The sequence below is a fragment of the Bombus affinis genome, unplaced genomic scaffold, assembly GCF_024516045.1.
Source record: "Bombus affinis isolate iyBomAffi1 unplaced genomic scaffold, iyBomAffi1.2 ctg00000064.1, whole genome shotgun sequence".
NCBI lineage: Eukaryota > Metazoa > Arthropoda > Insecta > Hymenoptera > Apidae > Bombus > Bombus affinis.
Window position 1 is genome coordinate 1430026 of NW_026108821.1, and position 27981 is coordinate 1458006.

General features: G+C 37.4%; 1 long non-coding RNA gene across 1 annotated transcript; it reads right to left on the bottom strand.

The window, feature by feature from the left end:
- Positions 1 to 4659: 4659 nt before the first annotated feature.
- Positions 4660 to 27915, bottom strand: LOC126926950 (uncharacterized). Its single transcript, XR_007715031.1, has 3 exons — positions 27551 to 27915; positions 27254 to 27411; positions 4660 to 5566 (listed from the first exon to the last, which is right to left on the bottom strand). It is a non-coding gene; the product is annotated as an uncharacterized LOC126926950 (long non-coding RNA).
- Positions 27916 to 27981: the final 66 nt, after the last annotated feature.

A 27981-nucleotide genomic window follows, 5' to 3' on the forward strand; every position in this document is an offset into this window, starting at 1 on the left:
ATGCGATACAAGTATGAGAAGAGCTTCGGTATGTTGCAGCCTAAGTATCGTGAATTACGAGCGCAATAAAAATGTTAATGCTACAACAAGGAAAACAACGTTCCGATTTGTTTAATTCTTTTAATTCGAATCACGAAAAAAGCACATGTTCATTCAAAATGATAGTAATCCGTGTTATGAAAGAAGCAAGGACGAGCATATAAATTGATTTGAATTTTTCGAAATATTTGTTCAGATGGCGAATCGAAGAGATGAAAGGCGAATCGAAAGTTGAAAGATTTCGGAATAAATTATTTTTTTAACGTTCTGTACGTGTGCGAATCTTCGAAAGATGTTCCAATTTCCGTTGCTCTAAACCCAGATAAAGAAAGCTTGAAAAATAAACCTCTACCTTGTTCATCGCAAAAACTCAAGTCGTTTGATCTGACCTTACGAAGAAATTATTCAATTGCGAAGGATGTTGCGATAGTATTGCCGTTCACTGTACATGACCATTCTATGGCAAATCGATCATTTTTTCGCGTCGCGATGTCAGGGATTCTTTTTTTTCCAACTTGCCAACTCGAGAAAGCGAAAAAACTTTCGACAGATCTAACTCACGAAGATGGAAGAGATCGATTTACGTAAATGGAAAGATGCGTAGCTATCTTTGAATAAATAAAAAACTTACATATTATTTAAACGAAAAAGGTCGTTTCAACAAAAATCCATTTTGAGATCAAAACAAAGATCCAAAATTTCTCCCTATCGCGCTCTCTTTTCTCTCATCTTTACACACTCATTGTGTAATATCATGGTCATATAGCAGTTTCAACAATGTTTCGACCATGTAATGAGCTATCCTAATCACATCGAACTACCACGGAAAATGCAGTCGAACAAGCAGACTAACGCCAATGATTCATAGACTCGTGGCAAACGAAAATTAATCGCTGCGAGTCTTTTTCCTGTCGTTGCTATATACTATGTATGTATGTATGTATGTATGTATATATGTACGTACATTTATATATGTAGCTTGCTCCGGACATACAGACTAACAGATAATAACCGAAGAGAAATATCCAGGCTGTGTCACACGACAAAAGCCACTAGCATGATTTAGGATGCCACCAGTGATAAAGGATATGCATCTATTATTTATAGTGATAAAAATTCTGTTACTTTCTTCTCACAGTACTGTGTCTAACTAGACTGTGAATATTTATTGCGCGCTCATATTTCCACGAAAATAATTAAGAGAGACACTTGAACCGGAAGTTGCCGTTATTTGTTAAATATTATATTAGATCGTGGCAAAATTTCATTCGTTCTATAAGGAAATCATAGACGCGCAACATTTTTCTGTTTTCTATTATTTTATCGAATTACGTACGATCCATTTTGTCCTATTAAGATGAAGATCGCATTGTTTGACTGAATTTTCGTGTTTGTATAAAGATGCGTTGTCGTAAAAGATATGTTTGTAAAACAAAGACGATTAGGGGACAACCTGCTGTTGTTACAAGCAACAGGTACTCTACTTTAGATATTTTATACGTTTACGTATACGACATCCGATACGTTTTTACACGTTATGAGCACGTTGTATCCATTTCTGCATGATTTCAGATTTCTCTTGAACGTATAAAACGACCACGATATACATATTCCAACGAAAATAAATAAAAACGCGCTTCATTAACCAGGCACACGTCAACGCGTAAATTCAACAAATTGCGGAACTTTGAAATTGCACGCAGAGAATACGTGGATGCGTATGGCGCAATTTTTATTTTCTGCCACAATTCACCCTCGGAGAGTGAAATCTACCTCTGAAAATTTCCCGCTATTGCTGTAACATTGACGGATACTTTTATCGAACGATAGGCGCTGATCGAAAGATGTAACTCTCGTCCGAAAAGTTTCTTTCTATGTATACTTGTGGCTTGAAAGCTATAATGGAAAATCGGAAAGTAGGCCGATTCTCGGAGGTAAATTTCATCCCCTTAGAGCAACTTTGGACAGCGAAAGAATGTCCTGTACGCGTCTCGGAAGTTTCATAATCTTTCGAAACTTGTCTTGTAAGTAGAAAATTTGCTTATATCTGTTTTGAATATTTTATACGCTTCTGCATTATTTCGTACACTCTGTGTACTCGTTTTCGAATTTCTCATAAACGCAGAGAAAACGTACGCGACGACTGTTCTATGCATCTCGTTTTTTGAAAATGAACGATAATCGCAAGAACTTGTAACGTTGAAGAACGAGCCACTGACTGTCGTCGTTGATCTTTCAGATCATCCTCGCTTTTATTTAATTACAGCTAAGTGGAAAACATCGGTAGCGAACACAACGTCGTCGATATCCCTTACAATACGTCGTGTTACGATATTACGGTGAACATCATTTGTCAGCATCGGCTTCCCGTTGCCTTCGGCTTGCGATCTGATCTTTACAATTCTTGCGAATACGCCTTTCAACGACGCTTTAAACTCGTGGCCGTTTTCCAGGACAACGCACACCGCGCCCGATAGAAATATCGAAAGCGAAAGCTTTCTCTTGTTGGCGGATAAATGCCCGTGAAAGCTCCGGATCGATAAGGGACACGGTATGTTAAATTCTTTTTCTTCGAAACAGGTCTGATGCAGCTTTCGATTTCTCGGAGAAGCGATTCACGCGATAATCGTTTCCCTTTGCGACGATTCTGTGAAAAGCTTCACACGCTTTTCCGCTACACACGACAGATCGTCACTCTTTCTATCGAATAATCCAAGCCGAATCCAAGTTCGACAAGACCAATTCCGCAAAATTCCTGTTTCTCGCTATTCCTCGTGTAGAAGATTTACTAAGTTGAAATTTCACAGATCGTAGCTGCTAAGCTACTCGTAAGTTACTCGCAAATCCTTTCGTAACTTGTATCTCGTCCTTGCATCGTGTTTCTGCATATTCTTCCCAATAAATTCTAATTAAACCGCGGATCCATATTTTGGAGAATGTAAAAAAGTAGAATCTCGGTTGAAAATTGCCTTACCAACCAATTGCTGTAGAAAACGCTACTTTATATATTTTATATATTTTTTCGTGTTCCATTTCGAATTTCCTATGAATGGAATTCAGGAATCCTAGGAATGGAATAAATGGAATATTAAAATCTTTCCGTTTAATTACAAGGTGGTCACAAAGCGGAAAGGTCAATGAAAATATTCTTGTCGCGCTTTTTCTCCTCTGCGATCTTCCGAGACGTTAAGAAAATCGAAATTGCAGGATTTTAAAAACGAACGTAAGACTTTGACGTTATTGAGAAAAATATTTTGACGTGAAACGATATCGCGATAAAGCCCGCTTAAGCTCGGTATTATCTTCGACGTAGAATAAACTTCTGCCCTTTTTTTAACTCGTCGAAGTTGCCTTAAGTTGTTTTAGCTGTCATCCTGCGCTACTTTCACTATCACTAAAAATTTCTCTCAGAAATTCCAACGAGAAGCAAAATTAAATAAATCGGCGTGCATAGTAATTGCGTTTTGTTATCACGACAAGAATCGCGTTAGTAGGAACGCAGTTTCAGCTTTTTTATTCGCCGCCAAAACGTTCATTTTTGATACTGTCAGTTTCGTTTGGATAGAAAAAGGGAAAAAAGAAAGGGAGATAATTCGGACGTCTTACTCGGCAACTTTGCCTTCTTAATTAACAGCGAGTCAACGACTTGTACGAAATTCTCCACATTAGTCGGCGGCAGCTAATCGCGACAAATGGCGTGCAACGATGTGCAACTTGTCGTACAGCTGCGAAAAAAGCTATTCAGCTCGTTCGAGCAGGTTCAGTAATTTTAACGGCATAAGACATGTCCAACGTTTCGTGGAAAATTTTATCTGCGCTCTGCTTTTCTTTTATCGTTTTATTTCCGTGACTTGGAGATCACTTCCAGGCTGAGCAAGGGGAATATTTTAATACCAGATCAAAAAGGGAAACAGCCTATCAAATCGAACGATGGAAGGTTTTTTAAAATAGATGACAAATCTGCCAAGTTCTGGGTCCCGTTAAGAGCATAACTAACTTACAACTGCGTGATAACTAGATCGCTGGTGTTCACGCGTAAATTCATTCGTACCTTCATCGAAGCGATAAAAAATATTTTTTAATAAAATTTCGGATCGATGGAATTACGAATTTCCATAAAAATATGCGAGCCAAATTAAAATTTGTTTCGTCCACTATCGATATTGCCACATCTACAATGTGTTTTCCGCTTCTCACGTTTCGCGTATATTTTATTTTTTTTCATACTACGCGAATTTCCATAAATATATAAACATCGGCAGTCTAATTGAAACCCTGAAACTCTCGAACCGATGTATTTCGTTCGAAAATCAATTAAAGCGATGTTTTTCGATAATTCGAGAAATTAGTTAACAACGAATTCGATTTGATATGTTTTCATTGGACGCGTTCGCTTTAATTGCCCTTTCATCGAACGCTTTGCCTCGGTCCCCTGTCTTAAACATTTCCTCGGAGGATGAACTTCTTAACGGACTTGATGAACGGTGTGGACTTAACGAAGGTAATTTTTTATACTCGCGGAATGATCTTTTTCAGAGAATCTTAACGATGGTCGAGCTGATAGAAGGAGCAATGCATGTCTTTTAAACGTCTTCGTTTAAATCATTACGAGATATTCGAATAAGTTGTAATCGATCATAAGCGTATCGTAATTGAATTATTAATTATTTATTAGAACAAACGATAATTAATATATATTTCTCGATGATACGTTTCTACGTGATATATCTCTTTTTCGTGAAAATTATCTCCTGAATTTTCCACCGTTTTGTACACCATGGTAAATATGTTCGTGAAATAGCTTTCACGATAAAAGTCTCTCGTACCTGCACGATAATAAAACTGTTTTTATTAAATCTCTTTCATTGTTTTCGAACAGAAAATCTATTCTCTGTTGTTTCTTATACGACGCGAAATACGTTCTACAACAGTGCGTTACCGTATAAAGGTTAAACTGTGTACCGTAAAAGGTCAGGCTACAATTGTTGAGAAAGTTGTTTTGAAAATAATGGAAAACGTCAAGATAAAATCAGCATTTCTATCGGTTTAATATCTTTGCATGGAATACAAATTTTATTAATTTTAAAACAATTGGCGTTATTTTCAGCAAGTTATTCGGTAAAAAATTCAATCGATATTTCACAAACTGGTTGTTCAACGGATATTCCTTTCTCCGTGGTTGCACAGAATACACATTATTTTTTCATTTTTTTTTCCTTATCGAACCTCTGAATTCGTATCACAGTTGCGCATAAATATGCACGACGTAAAATTACGTTAGACGCTTAATTTGCAATTTTTTCGAAGAATAAAAACACGCGAGTAATCTCTGCAGTAAATTAATAAATTTACTTGAAGGGTACTTGCGCGAAGAAAACATTGTAAATTGCAAAATTGAATAATTTTGATGTTTTACCGGAGAACGTTCTACGTACCGATAAAAATACCGTATTATGAAATTTAACTGTGATTTCCCTTACCGAATAAGCTACCACTAACACTGGAAGATTGTGTCGCAACGTCGTTTCTGTGAAAAAAGAATATAAATTTCAATAAACATTGGTCGATCGTTTCTTAGCTTTCGTCTATGCCATCGATCTCGACGAATAGAATTTCCTTTGCAAGTAACAGCCGACACACACACACACACGCCTCTCTACCCGTACGCTTCCCTCGTTCGTGAATCTGGAATATGTTAAGGCTGAACTACATCAAGTTTTCTCCTGCTGGCGAAAAAACTTGTTTCTTGACACTCGAGGTGATTTCTACGAGAACTCTTAGCTTGGTACATTAAGAGCTGTACAGGCTACGCCGCCAAACTATACGTCGCTTGATAACTCGAATCACTTTGAATCGCAAACAACTGCAACACGAGCCAGAGAAGCGTTAATGGATTACCGATCCCCGAACCGAGTGCCAAAACGCACTCTACGCGCACTGTTTTTACTCTGCTCAAACCGAGGAGGAAAAAAAAAAATAAAGGCACCTCGTTGATCGATAGAATCGTTCTGTTTTGTGTCTGTTGGGGTAAACGAAGTAGCACAAGGTACGTTCCATCACGTTGCGAAACTCGTTCGCACATCGAAGGTAAATGAAGATACGTTTGAAGGAATGAATCCAATTAACTCCGGGAATTGGATGTGAATTCGAACAAAGCCAATAGGAAGCTGCGTCGATTCTCGAATTCTTCCAATAATTGGACAATAATGCCGGCCGCGGGTCAAAGATTGCCGCGCCGGATTGAACGATAATCGATACTCGGCAATTTTATGAACGAACAATACGCAAACTGTTGTTTCGCGACGGACGCTATCGATAGAGCTGACGGTCGATGACGCCACTCGAGAATCGTGCAAGGGACAGCAGTTATTTCTTTGCTATTATTCGGATTAAAGGTTTCCATGCACTTCACCACATTCGAATTGTTAAATTGCACCGCTGTTGACGTACTTGCGTCCTCTGCTCCCATTGCCACGCGCTCGAGTGTCGCATCGAATTTTTGTTGTTCGCTGTTATTCAAAGTCACGTCAATCACAAAGGCTTTCGGCTGCTATTTCGCGTTAATTCAATTCGAGGATCAAAAAGCGGAATAACCGCGTACCAATGGCGACATTGATGCGAACGAGGCGAGTTATTGTTCCCTCGAGTTTGCCAGCAACCTATATGTTTGTTTTATATTCGCTTCTCATCATCCTCGCTCTCCTGGGTAGCACAGAATTTCAGTTACGTTTCTCCTTGGTTTACGTCCATGGTCTACTCTTTCAACCAACGACCTTCGCGTCTCTCCTACTGAACATCTACGCTTGAAGCTTGAAACTTGAACTTCACCTTCGAACGTACCTCTAACTACTTGTACTATCGCTGCGTCTAAACTTTGACAACGTACAGACGTACAAGATGTGAAACTCAGTGTGAGAATATGCAAAAGACGTATCAATACGACGGACCACGGACAGGCCACGGAGGTCTATTACGAAACTTCAAGACACAAACGGAAGTTGTGTAATTAAAAGAAAATAGTTCGACGTATTATTACGAAGTAGCTCAATTTCCTTAACACTTTGACTGACACGCCGAAATCACATGTTTCACTCAGCACGCCACGGGAATATTTTTATTGTTCCAAGCATATAATGGCAAAATAATAATAAAATGACGATGTAAGACAACATTCTTCCCCAATGGACCATTTATCTTATTGGTTGTCAGGGGAGGCCACTGTGGCGCAATTGATAGCGACGCATTATAACAAGGCTTCGTTTATTTCAACAAACCAGTCGCATTCGTTATTTCGTCGCAAGCAAAACGTCCAGAATATATCGTTGAAACGTGTAGAAGATATTAGTAAACAGTATTTGCTCATTCTATATATAATATTAAGGTATGTGCACACTTCTAACTTGAATTATATGATTATAAAGCAGCATTTACGATTATTTTCTAGTAATCTTAACTTAATGAAGAACGAAAAAGATTTCAATTTGAACGTTGAATCGCGAAAATTTTAAATATAATATAAATTAATATAAATTTTAAATCGCGAATTTTAAAAAGCAGGGAGGGCAGGGACACGGCGCAGCACGCGCTGGAGCTTTGTCCGGCGTGGGAGCTACACAGCTCTGCGGCACGTCATAGGTGAAAGATTGACACACCCTCGGCGATTCTAGAAACGATGTTAAGAGCGAACCATAGGAATACGAGGCTGTCCGCCTCTTTTGTGAGCGAGCAGAAAGGGAGAGAAAGAAGAACTCTCACCCTTGTAGGATAACGCATGCAGGGGGATGGCGGTCAGGCGGCCCTAGAACCGCTTCATCGCCGTCCCAACGGACCCACGACTAAAACAGGGGATAACGCTAGGGGCAATGTCCCCCCCCCCCTCCCTAGGATCAAATTCAACAAACGGTGAATTATTAGGATTGGCTCGAACAAGAGGACGACGGAAAAGTGTGCAACTGAAGACAATTCATGAGAGGTTCCTGGAGCACTCCTGTCGTACGCGTAGGATGATCATCGTGAAATTTTAGTCGGTAAGAGTCCAACACTACTCTACTGTTACCGATTATTAGCAGCAGCGGAGTGTTCATGAGGATTTCTTCACGTATAAAAAGAAAAAAAAAGGTGGAAGAGTAATAAATAGCAAGAAGAAAAATACCGACTAAACAGTCGCAAATTCTTTTCATAGTTGCAACGTGAATCCCATAGAATTGGATAAAGTAAATTGATCGAAAAAATGACGAATGTTAATGTTACGCATCAACGCAACTATCCTGTTATCGGGTTCAAGAATGCGCATGGGTCGTGGCTTATTAACGCGTATATCGTCAGGCACATAGCTGTGCCGTGGTACTCCGGGGCACAAGGACCTCTGTTTTCGTGTTACCTAAGGGTAGTTACGGTACAAACGGGTCGATTGAGCGGTCGATGAGAAATTTGAGTAAGTCTCTCCCTGCGGAAACGCGAGTTTGGTCGACTAGTCTGGGTCAAGGGTCGAGCGACGGATAAAATTTTCGCGTGCAAACGCAAAGATTTAATTGCGTAGATTGGTAAAACCTCGGTTCGGTAATAATTAGAGTTCGCTTAAAAATAAAGAGACCTCGTTTCAAACGAATCAACGTGCACAGTGCACGACGTCGTAGTAATGATCAGTGGCTTCTTCTTTGCAACTTGTAGCGAGTTAGACAATGAGTTTCCACTATATCTCGTTTATCTCACGAGTAACCTGCGCATCTCGCGAATTAGAAACGTAGTTTAAAGTTTCGATATGCAGTAAACCACTCGTGGCCATCAGCGACGTGTTTTTAACATTTTAGATCTTGTTTAGCAGATTCGCTTGTTTATGAGACTCTGTTGTCCTCTTCGATTTGTTCGCGCAGTATCGCCCGACGGAACGGAAATTGCAAGCTGCAAGCTGTTCTTGGCTTTATTTGCAAATTTATTCGTGCGCACATATTTCTAATTACGATTAACATCACCAATCAAGAGCAACGCAATCGATTGTCACACGAATCTCTTGACACGTGCGATTTATGGCGAGAAAGAGGCAAAACCGTGTCGGCGGATTTGGCACGACTTGCAAATTGCCAGTGTTACACGGTCAAGTGAATAAATATTCGCGTGTCTATTTCGTTCGTCGATGGAAAATTTTTATCAGCTCTGTAACTGATACGTTTTACGGCACGACGAGCGATTTATAGCAAATTCTTAATGCTTACAATATAATTTGCCAAGAGTTTATACCATCGAGTTTATAGCAGCTTGATCACAGGTCGAATATCCTGTCAAGGTATTTGATATTTCGAATTTACGTCTATATCGATAAAATCAGCAACACGGTAAAATGATACAGCAGTTGCCCTACGCGTTATTTTATATATTTTTATCAACTGCGTAGCATCGTTTTAGAAAATTACTGTAAGAAACTACTAGAATTATTATCTGTTTATTATTTTACGTTTTTCTCTAATTTCAAACACCACGATCAAGTTGGAATAAAATTAAATTGAAATATATCGATAAGGAGTAAAATTGCATGGCATATGTCAAAAAATAGACGAAATAGATTTTCATGATCTTGATGGCGTAAAGCGTCAAGCGTAATACTAGCAATGTCAATACTAATGTCGATACCGGCAGTAAATTGATCTTGGTGGTTTAACGCACGGACAATCAAGTGCAACCGTGCAACATGCGGATTTAATCAAATTACATTAGAAAATTATGTATGTACACGAACGATACATGGCATATTTAACCCTTTGTATTCCTGTGTGGAGTGTAACTCGACATCAGTTTTTACCTCAGGAACTCCTTTGTTGAGTCCCACTAGACATTTCAGACCCACCTTTTTTTTGTGAAACACGCGAAAAAAAGCCAGGATTGCATCCTGGAAGTTGTTCCAAGATATACCATACACTTAAAAATTACAAGGTACGACAATAGTGTGAATAAAACTGGTATTTAAATGAATTTGTTTCTTCCTTTGTTTATTTAAATTGTCTTCTTTTTTAGTTAAAGTAAATTTCAAATTGAATTTAAAAGCGTTGCGAGCTGCTGGTAACGAAATTGAAATAAAATTCGGAGTGGAAAGGGTTAATATCAAAGTCACCTAAAGAAATCGAAGTACCCGATATGATTGAAACTTAAAGACAGCCTCTCGTTTGACAAAACAATATTTTACCACTAAGTTCTTTTCTATCAGGTAAAAGCTAATTCTCGGATTATCGAAATCCACGATTACAAATATTAATTTCGACAAACGTTCTCGAGATCGAGCCTCCGTTCATCGATTAAAATATAAACTGTGTTTATCTGAAATTGCTCGTACATGCTGCGACGTAGAATTTTTTTTCAACGATGCTCGACAATTTCACTTTCAATTCTAAAAAATGTTACGCATCGAGCGGAAACACCTGACTCGAAACGATAACGTTTCATAAGAAAAATCGGAATGTTTCTATTTTTCTATGTTTTGTAGAACTGGCGTTTCTCGTTCATCGTTTAATTCGTGTTTTGAATGATGTTGAGTTTGACGTTGACTGATCGAAGAACGAGTGGATGAATTTGTAATAGAAAAGTATACTGAAATGATTAAAGGTATAAATATAAGGTATAAATTAAAGGTATAAATAAATATAAAGGTATAAATAAATATAAAGGTATAAATATAATATAATACTGATTCAGATCCTTAATCTTTTAGTATTACTAGAAAATGGAACGATAGGGAGCACGTTCATAAATTTATGGCAAAAGAATATTACCAAAAAAGGTAAGCTTCTGGCTTTGGCTAGAGGCTATAGGGAACATAAAGAGAAATCTGTTTATTAGTTTCTTTGTTCCTAGACCTTGCAACCCAGAACATAATATACATTCAAGGGTAGGATAATATGCGCCGCTCCTTATTTGCAATATATCTGCGTAATAGCAGTCTCCAGGCTATGGATATACATAAATAAAGATGTAGAATTTTTCACGAAGTTACTTCAACAGATGAAATATACGATAAATCGCAAGTTAATCACTTCTAAAACAGCGTCTTTTTGTGATTTTTTTTTTAGAAGGAAAAGAAAGAAACGAAGTTATTGAATTTTGAGGTATGTTTTTATATATATTTAACGAATACAAAAAATTTCTTTTTAAAGTAAAAGAAAAATTATAACAGCGTAAAATTATTTCTAAGACTATTTCATGGGCTGCATTTTTCAATCGGCGTGATCCTCGACTGAAACGAAGAACCAAAAAAGGATTAAATTATTATATATTTTTCTTCTCGATGGACTAAAAAAAAGGAAGGCGGAAAATAAAAAAATGTGTTTTTTAAGAAGAAAGAATAAACTTCAAGGTGCTATAACAATTATTTAAATCAACTTTTTGACAAACTTTTTTAGTTCATCGAGAAGAAAAATATATAATAATTTAATCCTTTCTAGTTTTTCCGTTTCAGTCAAGAATTACGAGGTGAATCTTTCACGCCGACTGAAAACGATTAGAAATCTGATATAATTCTTTTGTTAACATTAAAAAAAATTTGTTGTATTCGTTAAATATATATAAAGCCACACCTCAAAATTCAATAACTTCGTTTCTTCCTTTCCCTTCTAAAAAAATCACAAAAAGACGCTGTTTTAGAACATTCTAATTCAGGACACCCCGTTAAATAATCATATCGTCGAAGTACGTAAGAATTTAAAGCGAGGATCAGCTTCGTGACAGAGCTCGTCTCTGCGTACGAGCGATGATAAGTCAGGAAAACGTTGATATTTAACTAAAAGTTATTACCGTATACGCGTAAACGTGTTCCTGTCGCATCTACTTCACGCGCTGCAACGCAAGGCGTTCTGACGCGTCATAATCTTTTAGTCGGCTAAATGTAATATCAATCGTTAGCAGAGAAACGTGAAAGCATTTCGGAGTATTTCTATGTACGAGGATTTATCGAGAAAGATATTAAAAATACATTTATCAAACAGCTTACAGCTTAAACAACTACTGCACACGCCTCTCTGCCTGCGTCTTTACGTAGAAAATATTTTTTCTATCCAAGAGATGTACGCAGATTTTTCCAACTGACCGTATTTTCACTGTATTAAAAGGCTCTATACTACGAAACACGTAATACTTTCTACGAAACCATTTAATAACAAAAGCGACGTAGAAACGTTCGTTCTGTTGCACAGGCGAACGAACAAAATGCATTTCTTCCATTTCACAGTTTTTACGGGGTTCAGAGAGACCGCTGCGGATGTTAAACCGCGTTCGACAAATATGGCGGAAGACGATTTATCTAAAGTTGTCAGGAAACGAGAACAGTTTATATAATTGGAGTTCGTATAATGGAAGCTTACCAATTTTTCTCGCTACGTATCGCTCTTTGCTCGAATAATACCAGCAAACGTTCCGTTAATTGGGCGTTAATTAAAGTTTTGTTTCAATAAACGCATTTCTACTCTACTTGTATTTTTCTCGATAAATCCCGTGTACGCAGCGAACGCTGAAATGCTTCTACGTTTCCATGCTAACGGTCCATGTTACCATTTAGCCGACTAATTGTCAGTGATTAATGAATTGTGATAATTGCTCGATAAAAAGCGAGTGATAAGTGAATTTATGATACGATTAATCAGCTCTTCCAGATCTCTTTGAAAGCGTGTGCCTAGAATGTGTCGCAAAAGGTAAACGGTGACGAGTATACTCGTCAAACACGGAGTACGTGTGGCTGTTATAACGTAGAATGAAATTGCAACGAAACGACTGTTTTATCTTGTAATTTTATTAATGTCGGGCTAACATTTGGCAATGGCGTAACTCGTATGATGTAACTGAGTGAGAAAACGTTGTTTATAAAGCTTAAAGTGTCGTGTATGGTAATACCCCATACAAAATGTTTTATGGAAACATCGATGGATCTCGAAGAGGAGTTTCGCGTTTTACACCTTTCGCTGAAAAGGCGGATGCTGAAATAACGTTATAATCCAAATTATATGCAGGTGAGAGGTCAGTGATAAAAGATAAAATGTAAAGACACGATGGATCTGCTATATTCTACGTTCCATCGAACCACGAAATATCTTGGAGCCTTTAAAGCGTACGGAACAGAAAATTTCGTTATCGAAGCAGATGAGAATGTAACAATGTAATGGTGCAAAATTACAATACATATATGCGATATAAAAAGAATAAATCTGTTCGTTTCTCACTTGTCTTTTCAACAAAATCCATTATCTTTTATTATCGTAAGTCAGCAGCTAGAATATACGATTAATTCTAAAAATAGTGCAAGTGATTTAAGCATTTAAGAGGCACATTTTCGAACAAACTGCTCGTAAAATTGTACGACGCGTAAATCTCACTTTAGAAGATCGTATATTTTACGAAACGTTTTATTGCGTGTCGGAAAAATACTTTTTAACGCGCTCGAACGCCGAACGTCGAACGTCGAAACGCGTCTAAAAACGAGATACAGCGGCGATCGAAGGGAAGTTTAAAATTCGCAAAACTGTGTACGATAACTGCACCTTACGTACTAATTGCGACTTTCATCACCAACAACGTTGAAGACAGTCATCCGTATCAAGCTTGTTCGCAATCCAATTCTTCTTATCAATTACAACTTTTCTTTTTTTCTAAAACTGTCGCGTTTCTTTTATCCTTTTTTTTTAAACTTCCTCTCGTCCTCCATCGTATACGACTTGCTGCAATTTCACAGCCACCGGCACGTACGTGCCACAGAATAGACAACTATCGTCGACGATTTTGAACAAATTTTAGAAAGAAGAAAACTTAATAAAATTCGTGATGTATCAATTTGAAGCTGCCTCACCTTATCCGCCAACGTAGATGAAGCAGTAAATACATTGACGTACGGATACTGTTTGCAACCACTGTGCGTCTACATTTCTTTTCCGCCCCTGTCTTTCCCATTTGCCCACACATTTTTTCCCCCGTCACGTATCTCGCACACACGCGTGCGCTATACGCACATACGGAGAATTACAGCACGCGAACCACACAAATCAGTCTCAATTACGAATTAATAAAGAAAGTCGATGTTTCCCGCGGAGATGGTCCGCGAACTATATCTTCCGGGTATTCGGACGTGATTTCCATTTCGAGATACGATTTGGAATGCCAAAATGAGATTAGCGTGGAGATTTACGTCCGCCAGCCGTGCGATCGACCGATTGCCTTGAAATTAGAGTTGATTGTGGAACAGATTGGAGTTTGTTACTGGCGACGGTTAGCAAACTGTGAGACGGATCGTAAAAAGGATTTCGTGCGGCGTATCCTCTGATTAATAGTCTTTTGAACTGTTCATTAAGACGAAACACTGCTGGATAATGGGCGGAGAGAATTTTCTTGAAATCTGTTTTGCTCCGCAGCGGGTAGACGATCCACGGATATTTTTGACTTGGACGAATTCTACCGACATGTATGGAGGCGTCTCCTAGCGAGCGATTCGTCGTAAGGTTGTTGGGGGCAGACCAATCGGATTCAAAAACCTGAGTACGACGAATTGAAAAATTTCGAAAGCGGAACAAAACCAATTTTCATATCAATGACTGAATCTTTCTGACGATTGGAAAATTGGACGGTTTCCCGAGAATTTCGTGAAATCACGTGTATATATATCCGCGAATTTTTTCGTCGAGTCTGAAGAATAAATGCACGAATAGAAAATTCGATAACAAACATTAGATCAAGGAAAGGCGTGGAAAACATTAAATATCTTTGCATAGACAATTTTTATCGGATTGTCGGGACGTTTTTATCGAAGTTTCAGTCCTTTTCTATTGTGATTATCTGTGTCGCGGAATGATTTACATAAAAATGAATTGAACAAAGGTGAATGGAGAATACGAAATTACCTTTTCCCCAACTTTCAAGCTTTCCCTGCAGTAATATAAAGATTCACGTTCCCTTCGTACATAAGATCGAATGTAAAACTTCTAAATAAGAAAGCCAAGCCATCTCTTTGAAATCAGAAATGGTCGATCACTTGAACCTGAATCTTAACAAATAAACATAGATGGTGGCTTCAAAGGTTATTCGATATAAAGAATCTTCGAGTTCGTCATCGAATCTACATGCAATCGCGAAAGGTTAATCACTGTTCCACGGAGTCTTTCTCGCCCGAAACATTTTACCCGTATTTTATTATGCATCGCTTCTAATTTAACCGACTTATCGAAACAAACGAAATTTACCTATTGCGTAAACTCTCTCGAATAGGACGATGAAAAATAATTTCCAAACCGCAGGTAGGTAACTCATTGTCGGCGCATTGAAATTCAAATTCTACGAGACACCCGTACACTGCACAGATCGTGGACAGATGGAACATTGGAGGAGACAGAAACGCGATATTATCGGTAGCGGAGAAAGGAGAAACGAGGTTAAAATGGAAATATAGAAAAAATGTATGAAAGAGGAATGAGTCTAAATATCACATGGCAGAATTGAACTCTTCAGGTAGGTTTCTCCTTTCAATAGACCAGAGGTTACGTGCACTGCATTTAAATGAAAATTGAATTTCCTGTATACGTACTACAAAGTATAGAGTAATTTGCCCATGCGAGATAAAATTTAAAAAGGAAATTCACCTTCATTCGCTTTCTATTTAGTTCATTAGTTTCGGGAATAAATAATACAGACAGGTAATTCTATTTTACTTTTCGATCATTCTTTCGATCTTTACGTATTAAGCTCTTTATGTTGCCTGAATTTTCAATACTTGGGAAAATTATTCCCACAATCACGCAATCCAGAATTTCGATTAGTTTTTATTTATTTATTTGAGACGTTAAATATTTCCAACTCTAATTTACTGTCGTTCGAGAAGAAGGCGCGAAAAAGTCGGGTTAAAAATCGAATAGACGAGAAGAAGAAGGAATTTTATAACATTTAAAGCCACGTTTTATTTAATTCTATGGAATAGGTTCGCGGAATATTTTCAATTATTCGATAAACTTAGTTTCTCGTTCGAGCATATACATGCACTTGCACGTTTCGTCCACGCATTTCCTGCGATACCACGCTCAACGATTAACTAATTATATCATTGTAGAGTATATAGGCTTATTAATTAATATAATAAATTATTATATACTTCAGGTGAACGTACAAGCGCGCGTGTGTGTGATGACTTTATTCGAAAAAAAGAATTTGTTCTTGTCGTTGCGTTGTTCGTTCATTCATTATTCATCTGATTAGTAACATCTGGTTCTTAATATTCGGTCCTAATAGTAATAGCAGTAAACTGGCTTAATTTTCCTCTAATTTTTAAAATAGTTTTAATATTCAACGCTGTTTAACATTTCATCCTTGGAACACTCTCAGTACGTATGTATAAATAGTGTGTACGTGTGTATTTTTTATCGTAGTTTAGGGTATCTTCCACCTCAATTTCCAAATAGTTTCCTTTAAATTCATTTTTATGAAACAATACTGACACGCAAGAAGGGTACATCAGTCTTCGACTGTTACTTCCTCGTCGATTATTCCACATCACTTAGAAATATTATTTGAAATTTTTATATTTATATTGTGGATATACGAATATTTATATTTTTACGGTCACACTAAAGTGTTAAAACCCGGACAGATATTTGTTGTACTTCTTAAATATCCTGACGAAGATTATACTTTGAATGTCCTATATATCGTTGCATATTCTGTGAATTCTATGCATCCTTAAATTCTATTACTCGCTTCTTTTATCTTCCGAATCTTTAAACATTTCCCACACAAACGTACAAAATTCTATGATCCGCTTATATCTCGTATACGCGTCACAATCTGATTGTTTCGCACAGAACATGAAACCGGTATACCTGGTCGTTAAAACGTCACCAAATTAATAGTGAAACGAACGAATGATGATATTCGTCACATCGTTATTGCTACTTCAACCAACAACCAATCTCGTTCTTTCTGCTCGAGTAAAAAGTCTCGTTAAAAATACCAGTTTTCATTTTATATAAAAAGGAAAAAAATTCCGACCTTACGATATTAATTCTATGCTAATTGAACGTAGTTATCTTCGAAGAAATTGGCTTGCGCGCTTCTTATGCATAAATGCAGCATTTCCGCGTAAGCTGATTCGTTGTTTGCTAGGTCGCGATTTAGCGAGCCATCGAGAGTCAAAAAGCTTCCTTTCTTTGACCCTTGTTCCAATTGGACCGAAACTACGCTCGTTACATCGACGGAAAAAGTACGAAAGATTTCGCAAATCGGAGGAGACGACGCTGGGAACAACGGAAAAGTTCCTCGAAACGTTTATCCGTGGTCGTATCTCGTGCGAGTAATTTCAATCGATGCCCGGGATAAGCGTGACCCGTATTCCATACAGCCGGGTGTTCATCGATGTCACTGAAATTTTCTCTCGCTTTCAACTTCTCTACGCTAGTTAATAAAGCGCGGCAATCGTTGTAGGGTATCTCTCCCACGCGTTTACGCCGAATCGCCTACAACATGAACCGATATCGCGCCTTTTTTCGTTTACTATTGCGCAGCTTCAACTACGACCTTTCCGCGACACGTATTTCAATGCTAGCGGCTGCGACAAAAGCCGCATGAAGCACGGCGAATTAAAAGCGCGTCAGAGTAACGCGGAAAACATTGTTCGTAGTTTTCGTTAAAAAATGATTTGCAAAGGAATTTTACCGTTGCAAAAACGGTGTATGTAAATAGTGGAGATAGGAACAAATGGATAATGGATTTTTTCTTTTGTAGCGCGGGCGATAATATTTAACTTTATCAGGTAAATAGAATACCCGCTCGTTCGACGAATTTTGTTTTACGATCGAGCCCCTATGACTTCAAAAACCTGCACGAGGCTGCAACAATTTTCTTTGATTCCTTTCGTTTCGCTGCCTCCTATAAGTGAAAATAAAGCTTGCTTTAACTTGAATCATCTACACGTCCGGATACGTTATTTTAGCTCTGTAACTCGAGTTTAGAACACGATCTAACCCAGCCCAGACTTCTACATGGCCAAGTTTACCTGTGCGAGTACAACTTCCATATTGCCGCTACTCTAACAAGTTGCTCTCTGCAACTCTAACTTTTCCAGCTATACGTTACGAGCCGTCAGGAACCAATCTTTCTTTCTATTGTTGGCATTGTCTGGAATAACCATAAAGATATAGAGATACAGAGTACGAGAGTCGTACGTTACCGTGTAAATGGATGCGATATGAGAATGGGAAGAGAATGCCGTGTTAGACGGATAAAGGCGCCTTTTGTCCTTGTTCAACGCTAATCTTACCAAGCCCGGTGAAACGACATAGAAAATTTTATTTAAAATTGTGCATTTGCCCTTATTCATTTCGTTCGTCTAACTTTATGCACATTCTTATATTTTTCGATTTCTCAATTTTTGTCAATACGAGAATTTACATAAAGCTGAATAAACAAAAAAAGAAGAAGAAAAAATAACGACTAATGTACAATTTTAAATGAAACTTTAAACGAAACCTTCAAACTCGTCATTTGACTTTGTCAGATTTGGTAAGAGTTAGTGTTAATCAGGTACGATGGTTAATCTGTGTTACACACTTACGTATGTAGCTGCGATAACAAAACTTTCCAACGGTTTCGTCGATACAAGTATAACATCGAAGCGTAAGTGCCAATAGGCCTAACCAGTCATCGATATCCCTACAATCCTCCACCGAATATTTGGAAAAAGGCGTGACGAAAATGACGTTCGAAAACGAAAATTCGTTTCCTTTTGTCGTCTCTAAATATCCCCACTACGCACGCGGTTGGTAGGCGTCCTTGACCGTTGCCACGTGTCAACGGTCACGGACGAAAATGACGTTCGAAAAATAAAATTCCTTTCTTTTTGTCGCCTCTCAATATCCCCATTGCGCACGCGGTTGGTAGGCGTCCGCTACCGTTGCCACGTGTCAACGGTCAAGGACGAAAGGACGTTCGAAAAGGAAAATTCCTTTCTTTTTGTCGCCTCCCAATATCCCCACTGCGCACGCAGTTGGTAGGTGTCCGCTACCGTTGCCACGTGTAAACGGTCACGGACGAAAATGACGTTCGAAAAATAAAATTCGTTTCTTTTTGTCGTCTCTCAATATCCCCACTGCGCACGCGGTTGGTAGGCGTCCGCTACCATTGCCACGTGTCAACGGTCAAGGACGAAAATGACGTTCGAAAAGGAAAATTCCTTTCTTTTTGTCGCCTCTCAATATCTCCACTGCGCACACGGTTGGTAGGCGTCCGCTACCATTGCCACGTGTAAACGGTCACGGACGAAAATGACGTTGGAAAAATTAAATTCCTTTCTTTTTGTCGTCTCTCAATATCCCCACTACGCACACGGTTGGTGGGCGTCCGTGACCGTTGTCGTGTAACAATGGTCGTGGACGAAAATGAAGTTTGAAAACTAAAATTCCTTTCTTTTTGTCGCCTCTCAATATCCCCACCAACCGCGTGCGTAGTGGGGATATTCAGAGGCGAAAAAAGAAAGGAATTTTAGTTTTCAAACGTCAGGTAACAATGGTCGCGGACGCCTACCAACCGCGTGCGTAGTGGGGATATTGAGAGGCGACAAAAAGGAAAAATTTTAGTTTTCGAACGTCATTTTCGTCCGTGACCGTTTACACGTGGCAATGGTAGCGGACGCCTAGCAACCGCGTGCGTAGTGGGGATATTAAAGGGCGACAAAAAGAAACGAATCGGATCAAGAAAACATTTGCTGAATCGAGAGTTGTACGTAAAGAGTCGAAAACGAGAATTGTTAATAAATATACTATTAAACATCTACACATCCTGCACCAAATAACCTCACGTATTTACCGTACGAATGTGCGTGCGTTATTAGACGAACGCATTATATATATATATTTCGCATTTTCAGTCTTCGTCGTCGTCGATCCTTATCGTTTGAAAAGTCGTACCGTTCCAGAGCATTTGGTCGCAGTCGCAGACCTTTCGGTTAGCTAGCTCGTTAGCGACTGTCTTATAAAACTCTGGGCAAAGAATCACGAGAATTGCGTGCGGATGGCGAAGAATGAACCTACAGTTTTAGGTCTGAATTTAGATCCCGAACGATCGGAACCACACTGAGACAGACATCTGTCTTTCTTTGTATATTTACGGAAATAACGCGAGACGAAAAATGTAAGACGCAAGTTGTATCCCAACTTCTTCGAAGGTCGACGTCAGACGCATATCGATGGAAGCTAAAGGTTTTTCGTCATTGCGCCAGTCATTTCCACCGTGTTTTTACCAACACCTGTCAAATTGGCGGGCAAAGGAAAACGCGTATCTTCTTTCCAAACGACCAATCTAATTTAAAATAATTCGGTGTTGGTTGCACGAAGCGAGGGATTTGTCTGGAATAAAATGTTTTAGCTATCGAAGATACAATGGCCAAAATGTTCTTAAAAAAGATTTAATTTATTTATACGATATGAAGCTGTTAGTTGTTGCGACCTTTCTGAGAAGCGTGTTAAAATGCGTCGCGAAAAGTAAGCGACGACGAGTATACTCGTGAAACGTGGAGTATGCGTGGCTGTTATAACACAGAATTAATATTCCGCGGATGCTCTGACAAGCATATAGCCTGAATTGCCACGTATTTTTCGAATGATTGAAAAGATCCTTTGGTTCTAATTTGCATTTCTACTCGAAATACGTTTATCGAATTATATAGGCACGATTTTTTGTTCCGCAAACTTTTCCCATATTTCACGCAACTTGAATATCCATTCTTCCAGAACCTCTCAGGCTTTCCGGCGGGAAACTTTTCAATATGATTTTTTACATCGTCCAAAGAGTTAAAAATCCGAACGAACTTTCCCAGCAGCGTTTAACACGTGTAATATTTTATTAAAAATCAACGAGCATATTTAAAAACATTTACAGTAACGTTTTTTCAGCGTGATATGCTTAAAAACATAAATGAAAACATACTTGAAATTTCCTCAATGGAAAAGTACTAAGCAAAGCTTTTATTTTATTAAATTCCTTAAAAATCGGAACGAACTTTCCGACCAACCGATATTATACCTAATACATCGATAACGATTTCGTATTATCCATCGTATCCATCGTATCCTTTCGTATTACACATCGAAGATGTAAAGGAGATTGCAACGATTTGTCTGAAAGTTTGTGACCTTTACGGGTGAACGAAATCCGATATCTCCGAAAAAAAGAACGAATTAGAATGCGTGCAAATGACAAAGAGGAAAATTAATTGTTTATCCTTTCGCGGAGTCGATGTTCTACTATTCTGTCAATTTGACATATTTGAAACGAGAGACGCATTAAGTCGCAAAAGTGACAGGGGTTGATCTTTTGCGTCGAATCAAACGAATTCGAAGGGGAAGCTTAAAATACCAACGTTTCCTGAAAAGATGAACGCAATTCAACCTTCGTACTCCTTCGAATTTCCGCTTGTCGAACCTCATTTGCTCGACGTTTTCGATAAGAAGAAACCTCTAGAACTCGGAAATTTTTGCTCATCTCTTGGGCTTCGAGCTAACAAGGTTCGACTTTAGCATTTTACGTTATAAACACTTTACATACATAGAGGAAAGTGGCCAAATATGGAACAGGTCTCCCTTTCTTTCTTAATCCGATCGATGATGAATGTCTGCCAAACGACTATAGGCTACTTCACTTAGTTAGTCGTTCATTTTCTGAACGTTTATTTTGCCAGAAACTATTTTCGCTAAATTTTAGATTTATTATTCTGATGGCAAAATGTGGATCATCGAGTAGTCAAACAATTTGATGCTCGGATCTCGATGATTGCGAACAACTACATTTCTGTTCTGTTAACCGATGTGAGTGTTCCATATTTTACCTTTTCTGCGATGTCGATTCGATATTAAGAATTTATTTATAACGTTAGAGGTATAAGGCTAACACTTAGATGGAGCGTAATTACAAGAATCTTTTACGTATCGCAACTGAAGGTAAAATAACAAAAAAAGAATAAAATAAAAGAATAATAAAAATAAGGTTTTGCGTGTGTGTGTATGATTAAGCGAGAATACAAGGCAAGAGGGAGGATAATTATTGTAAATCGAGTTTATGGCCAGCAGTCTGAACATAAAGTATACTACATTGCAAGCTACGTATGCGAGTGAACGTAAAAACTGTATTACTACCGTTACGTTACAAGGCACACGCACGAGCGAAATGACAAAGTTAGGATAAAAAGATTAGAAAATAAAACCAAGCACGCTGTAATGGTATTTCGCGACGTATTTTATTCTGTAACGTTATATCTGGTATGGTTATACCTTTCGATAAAAATCACAGATAATAAACCGAGTTTTCGTTTCAGTTGTAAGAAGATAAATTTCATTTTGTATTATGTGACGTTGCACTTTGTACAGCAAATCAACCGTTTCTCATATTTCGAAATATACACATAGCGTTTTATGCGTAAGGAGAGATAAGAAGCACACGGGACACTTGTGTACGTACGTTGTAAAGGACTTTCAATTTTGCATATGTGTCATCACGCATGAAATAACCGGACCAAAACAGTGGATACGGCGATATGTGTTTGACACGGCCAACCAGCGTTTGATTTGCGTTGAAATCAAATTTTTCGGTTCAACTTCACCGAAACTTGGCGCTGAAATAACGCGTGATACACATAGCTTGCATTTCACTCTCAATATTATTTTGATCGATATCCGAGCCGAAAGTACTTGCCATTTCGATTTAATAACGCACTTACGTATTTATATCTCATTTATATGTGTCCTATGGTTTTAAAAATATTACGAGGCTGTACATGACGATAACAAGCGAAACGAGAAAGTAGAATATTGCTTGACTTTCGATGTTACATCGATGTTTTAGCTGTATATTCTACGATCGATGGAAATTCGTCAAGCACAATGAAATTTGAATTTTAATCAAACCTTCGAACTAAAAGTATTTTCCATTTCGATCTCATAATACAAATTCTGTGCCATATATTCGTCATGTCTTTTGAAATATTATTCTCCGATCACGATAACAATAATGACAATGACGTAGAATACATTTAACTTTGCATATTATATCCGTTATTATATATTCTAATATTATATATTCTGCAACCGATTAAAATTTCCAAAGTACAAATCGAATTTCAACTAAAGTTGATTAAAATCAACTGTTCGAACCGAAGGTATTTTCCATTTTGACTTAATAACGCAAATAATAACAAGAATACTTATTCATATTTTTTCTTCTGTCTAAATATTATTACAATCATGCAAGGTGGTGTGCAACGATAATAAAAAAATCGAGATGACAGAAATGGCCCTTAAACGCATAACTGCGCAACTATACGTGCAATTCCAAGCATTTCAATAACAGTCCCCGGAGTAGGAAACACTTCAAGTATGCGCTATCCTTGAATGAAGGAGTTAGACAAACTGACCGTCTACTCATTGTGGAAGCGCTCGATAATTACCAGTTCCTGGCGATTTTCTTCCTTACCGGTGTCTTCAATGAAAAGTTAGTCCATGTATATTACTTTAAAGATTCAACCGGGATAATTAAGTTTCGAAAGTCCTTTAGACGCAGTCGTTTTACGGAAGCCGGAAAAAATACTCTGCAACGTTTCCTCTATGTAATATATTCAATGTTTGTATACGCGATCTTCGCCTTAAGAATTACTCAAATATTTGGTTTTAATACGAAGGATTGTTTTAAAGATCATTTTCACCTCTATAAATATTTATTGTGTAAACCGTGTGTATAATTTGCGTAAAGCTTAAAAGATTTCCAATTTAACATTCGCACGTGAATTAAGACTGTTACTTGGAAAAATCATCGAACTCAAGAACCACACTCTTCCTCGCGTTCAAACTTATCCGCCTGTGCAGTTCGTAAATTCACTTCTTAGGTTTCTAATGAATTTTCAAAATAAACCTTCAACCTATCTATGTATGTATCTATACGATTAAACAAACCGTGGATTTTTATGCATTTCTAAATAATTCGTAGATATTATTCTAAATATCCATGGAACTATCGATTAAAGAATTATTATTCACGAGAATATAAGAAACAAAGATTATTAAAGTTATTTTATCTGGTATTACATTACAATTCGCGACTCAATAACTTTATTTAATTATTTTGCTAAATTGATTCCTCGTCTCCTATATTTGCAGAAAGATATTTCTGTTGCGTCAAATACGTTTCCATTTTATATTATCTTCCACAGAGGTACTACATACGTATTATCTTTCTGTCTATCTTAACTTCAATTTTATTAACTCGTCGCTTGTTGACTTTGTCAAATGTCCTTTGTTTACTTTGAAGTTGCGAAGCACGGAAAGCTTCCTAGGTACGTGTCCCACTCAGTCTAATAAAAAACGTTCAGGTGCGCGAAAAAGAAAAACGCAAAGTTCAAACGCACGCTAATAGATGGCTATATTTAAAAAATTACTCATATTAAATATATTAAGGGCTAAGTGACTTCAATTTTATTAGCTCGTTTCCTGTTGTCTTTAATGTTGAGAAACACGAAAACCCTTCTTATCGCTCTCATCTAATAATAAGCATTTGGGTGCACGAAAAAGAAGAAGATTCAAGCCAGGATCAACGGAAAGTTCTACTTAAAAAATCAAATATGAAGAATCGAAAAACTTTTATTCATCTCCGATAATATCGACCCCGAGATGTATCTTGTTAAGATTATCCTCCTTCGAAGATTAAACGCTTCATGGCTATATAAAATGGTAACGAGTAGCGCCCTCTCCTAAAGTATTTAAAAAACAGGAGTAGGTCAGTGTGAAATTAAATGGCTGGAATTTTCAGCGATTTCCATAGACAGTGTCTTTGAAATACCTAATTCTCGCTGTTTCACGTTTAAGCGAAATAGCGCTCAGCTTTCCAGCAAAAAGCAAATAGCTATATTCTGTAGTATTTGAAGCATCAACTGGCGAACAAATCCGAGAGGAAAAGTTTCGTGAAATTTACATCTTGAATTTCGTTATTTCATTTAACGCAGAGGGATTGGCGTCCGCTACGATCGATATGTTGGCAGATTTGCCTGCGGTTTCTAGCGATTGTCGCGACGATTCTAATTGAGTTCTGCGAAAGAAATGAAATTAAACGTTGGCCGTTAATCGATGGCTAGAAAATAAAATGGATTGCCATGATTCGTCGTATCCCCCGCCTTTTGTTTCTTTCTCATCTTTCGCGTTTCACGGTCTTCACCAATTACTATATAGAGCCGTACTTTTCTGCTGGCAACTTCAGTTTACGAGATTAAACATTAGCTGGTCCCGTTTCGTTTGATAAAACTGACATCTCATATACGACCTGAGGCATTCTACGAGCTTGGCGCAGGTTTAATAGAAATGTTCGGTAAATATGGACACAGATAGCGAATGTTACTTGTATAAACATTCACTCTGATCGAGAACTAAAAAATCTGGAATTTTCTGCTCTTGTGCTGAATTACAGTGGTTCGCGAAAATATTTGAATATCCCTGCAAACTCCTTGTGGACATATTATTAAGAATATCTTGATATCCTATCGATACTGTGACAAGATTAACGTATTATTACAATTTCAAACGAGTATGAAAATGTATGTAAGAGTCGCAGGACATTTACTGCGATTAATTGTATGTTTGAGACTACTACTAATGTTGTATACTAATTTTTCGTTAAGCATATGTTTGCAATAAATGCCTTGCAACCTCTATATATATATCGAATTGGTCTCAAATTTTCCATAATGTATTAATAACAAGAGTTCTGTAGAAAACGTTCGAATAATGTATTCAATTACACGTAATTGATATTGCGTATTTTAATATAATCGGAGAAATAGTCTCATTCATTTCATAGTCAATTCATTTTAAGAATTAGCGAGAATACGAGTACGTAATAGGAACTTTAATAATCCCAGAATCCCATAGGCAAGTAAAAAGAAATAATTTAATTGAATTTGCTTTAGTTCGACTTTATTTCTATTTCTTATTTAATGCAATTCTATTTTATTTAATTTTAATTTCCATTTTTCTTTCATTTTATTAATAATTTAATATAATCCTAACTCAATAACATAAATCATATAAAAAAGGATATATAAATAAATCGGTACAATACGATGCAAGCTAAATTTATGTACCAAAACTTTGATCACACCTTATAGATACGATAACTAATTGGAAATTAAGTAAAAACTACTTGTAATAACCCGCATTGCTTGTCGGGTTGGAGAAGATATTCAATCAACAAATAATTTCGCTACGTTCGAAATCTTCTCGCTCCTTAATCCATTTTCTTTCTGATTACAGTAAACAGCATTAATTCCGTTCTCGATTAATTAATTTTATCAGTAGTATACTTATAGCATTCTATAAAACATTAAATAAGTGACATTTAAGTTAAAAAATTATTTGCATATTATTATTTATACACTTTTGTTTGCATATATCATTATAAAAATTAATGGAATAAACTAATAGGATAACATATTTCTTAAACAAATGGAAAAATGAAAAGTCGATGGATTTTCATTTAACAAGCGTGTATCATTTGTAGCATTATGACAACTTAGCGATCCATTTGCTCAGCAAGTACTATCTTCAATAACTAAATCGTTTTAAATTAGTTAAACCTTCAGTGTCCTATTTTCCTATTCACTAAACGACATTTTTAATACGAATCAATTCGTTTCGCTAAAGACACTAAAAATTGATTATTAAAATAGAACTATACATTTTATATATTTTACACTAGTTCTCGTTGTCATATGATTACAATAACCTTAATGAATAAACGATCCTAAACAGTAACAGCATAAACGAGCTTATCTCAAGTATATCAATATTATACCAATATGTAGAAGTTTATATTTCCAAAATACCTGTCTTTAAAAGTAAAATAATAGCAAACAAGGCAGTAAATAAAGTAAACGATCGTATTGCTCAACAGTCTTAATAAATAAAGCAACGCTGCTAAAAGTAACAAAAATTGCTTCATAGCATATGTCCTCACAATTAAATGACGAATTAAAAAGGAGAATAGGAGTAAAATTAACAAATCGAATGTAAGCAAATGAAAGAATCATTCTGTATTATGTTTCCCTCGCTAGTGGCGGGATATTCAAACTTTTAATAATGATAGCGTCTCTTCAATCAAGAAATCACACATCCAAAAACTTTTACCTCGTAATAACGGTATTATTATACCATCGAATAAGTAAAAAATTAACACTCACCAAGAAAACGGTATAAGCAACGAAGATTTACAGCTTGGCCTTCGCGAGACAATAGTGGTGGTTGGCGCCAGACAAGTGGTCGAGAAGAGTATGCCCTACTGCACAGTCATAGGCATAGATCGTGCATCCGAATTGTCCCGTCTGTCGATGGATATTACCTGCAACGACCTCCGTGATACATTTCTTGCGCTACGCGAATAGGTGCACCTGTTTGCGTGCCACTTAATATCGCGTACGCACGAAACAGCTCGAGAATTATCCACGAATTCTACGAATTCGCAGTTACTAATCGCTTACCAAACGTCGATTATGTCGTTAGCGCTTGAAAAGACATTCGAATGTAATTGTTGCAAAAGATAAAGGAGCTTTGTAAAATAGACGATCCAATTCCTATCGCGTTCACAGTCGAAGCGGTACTGTGAGGCTCGTTGCGACCCGGCGTCCCTTTATACGATCGACCCCCGAGCTCAATAGCCAATCAGCGTTACGCATTCTCCAACGTTCAAAATCCTTCCGTTGGATCCACGGACGGCCGATGTCAGTTATGTGAGGGGGTGGAAAGCACTTTTGGCGGTATCACGTGTTGCTTCGCTGTAAACATGGACGATCTAGATTTGATTCAATTATCCAAAGCGAGAGAAACGGTGTTTGAGTGGTAGCGCGAAAATTACCGATTTCGTTGCGCATATTGACAATGTTATGGCGAGGAATCTGTATGGTATGTACTA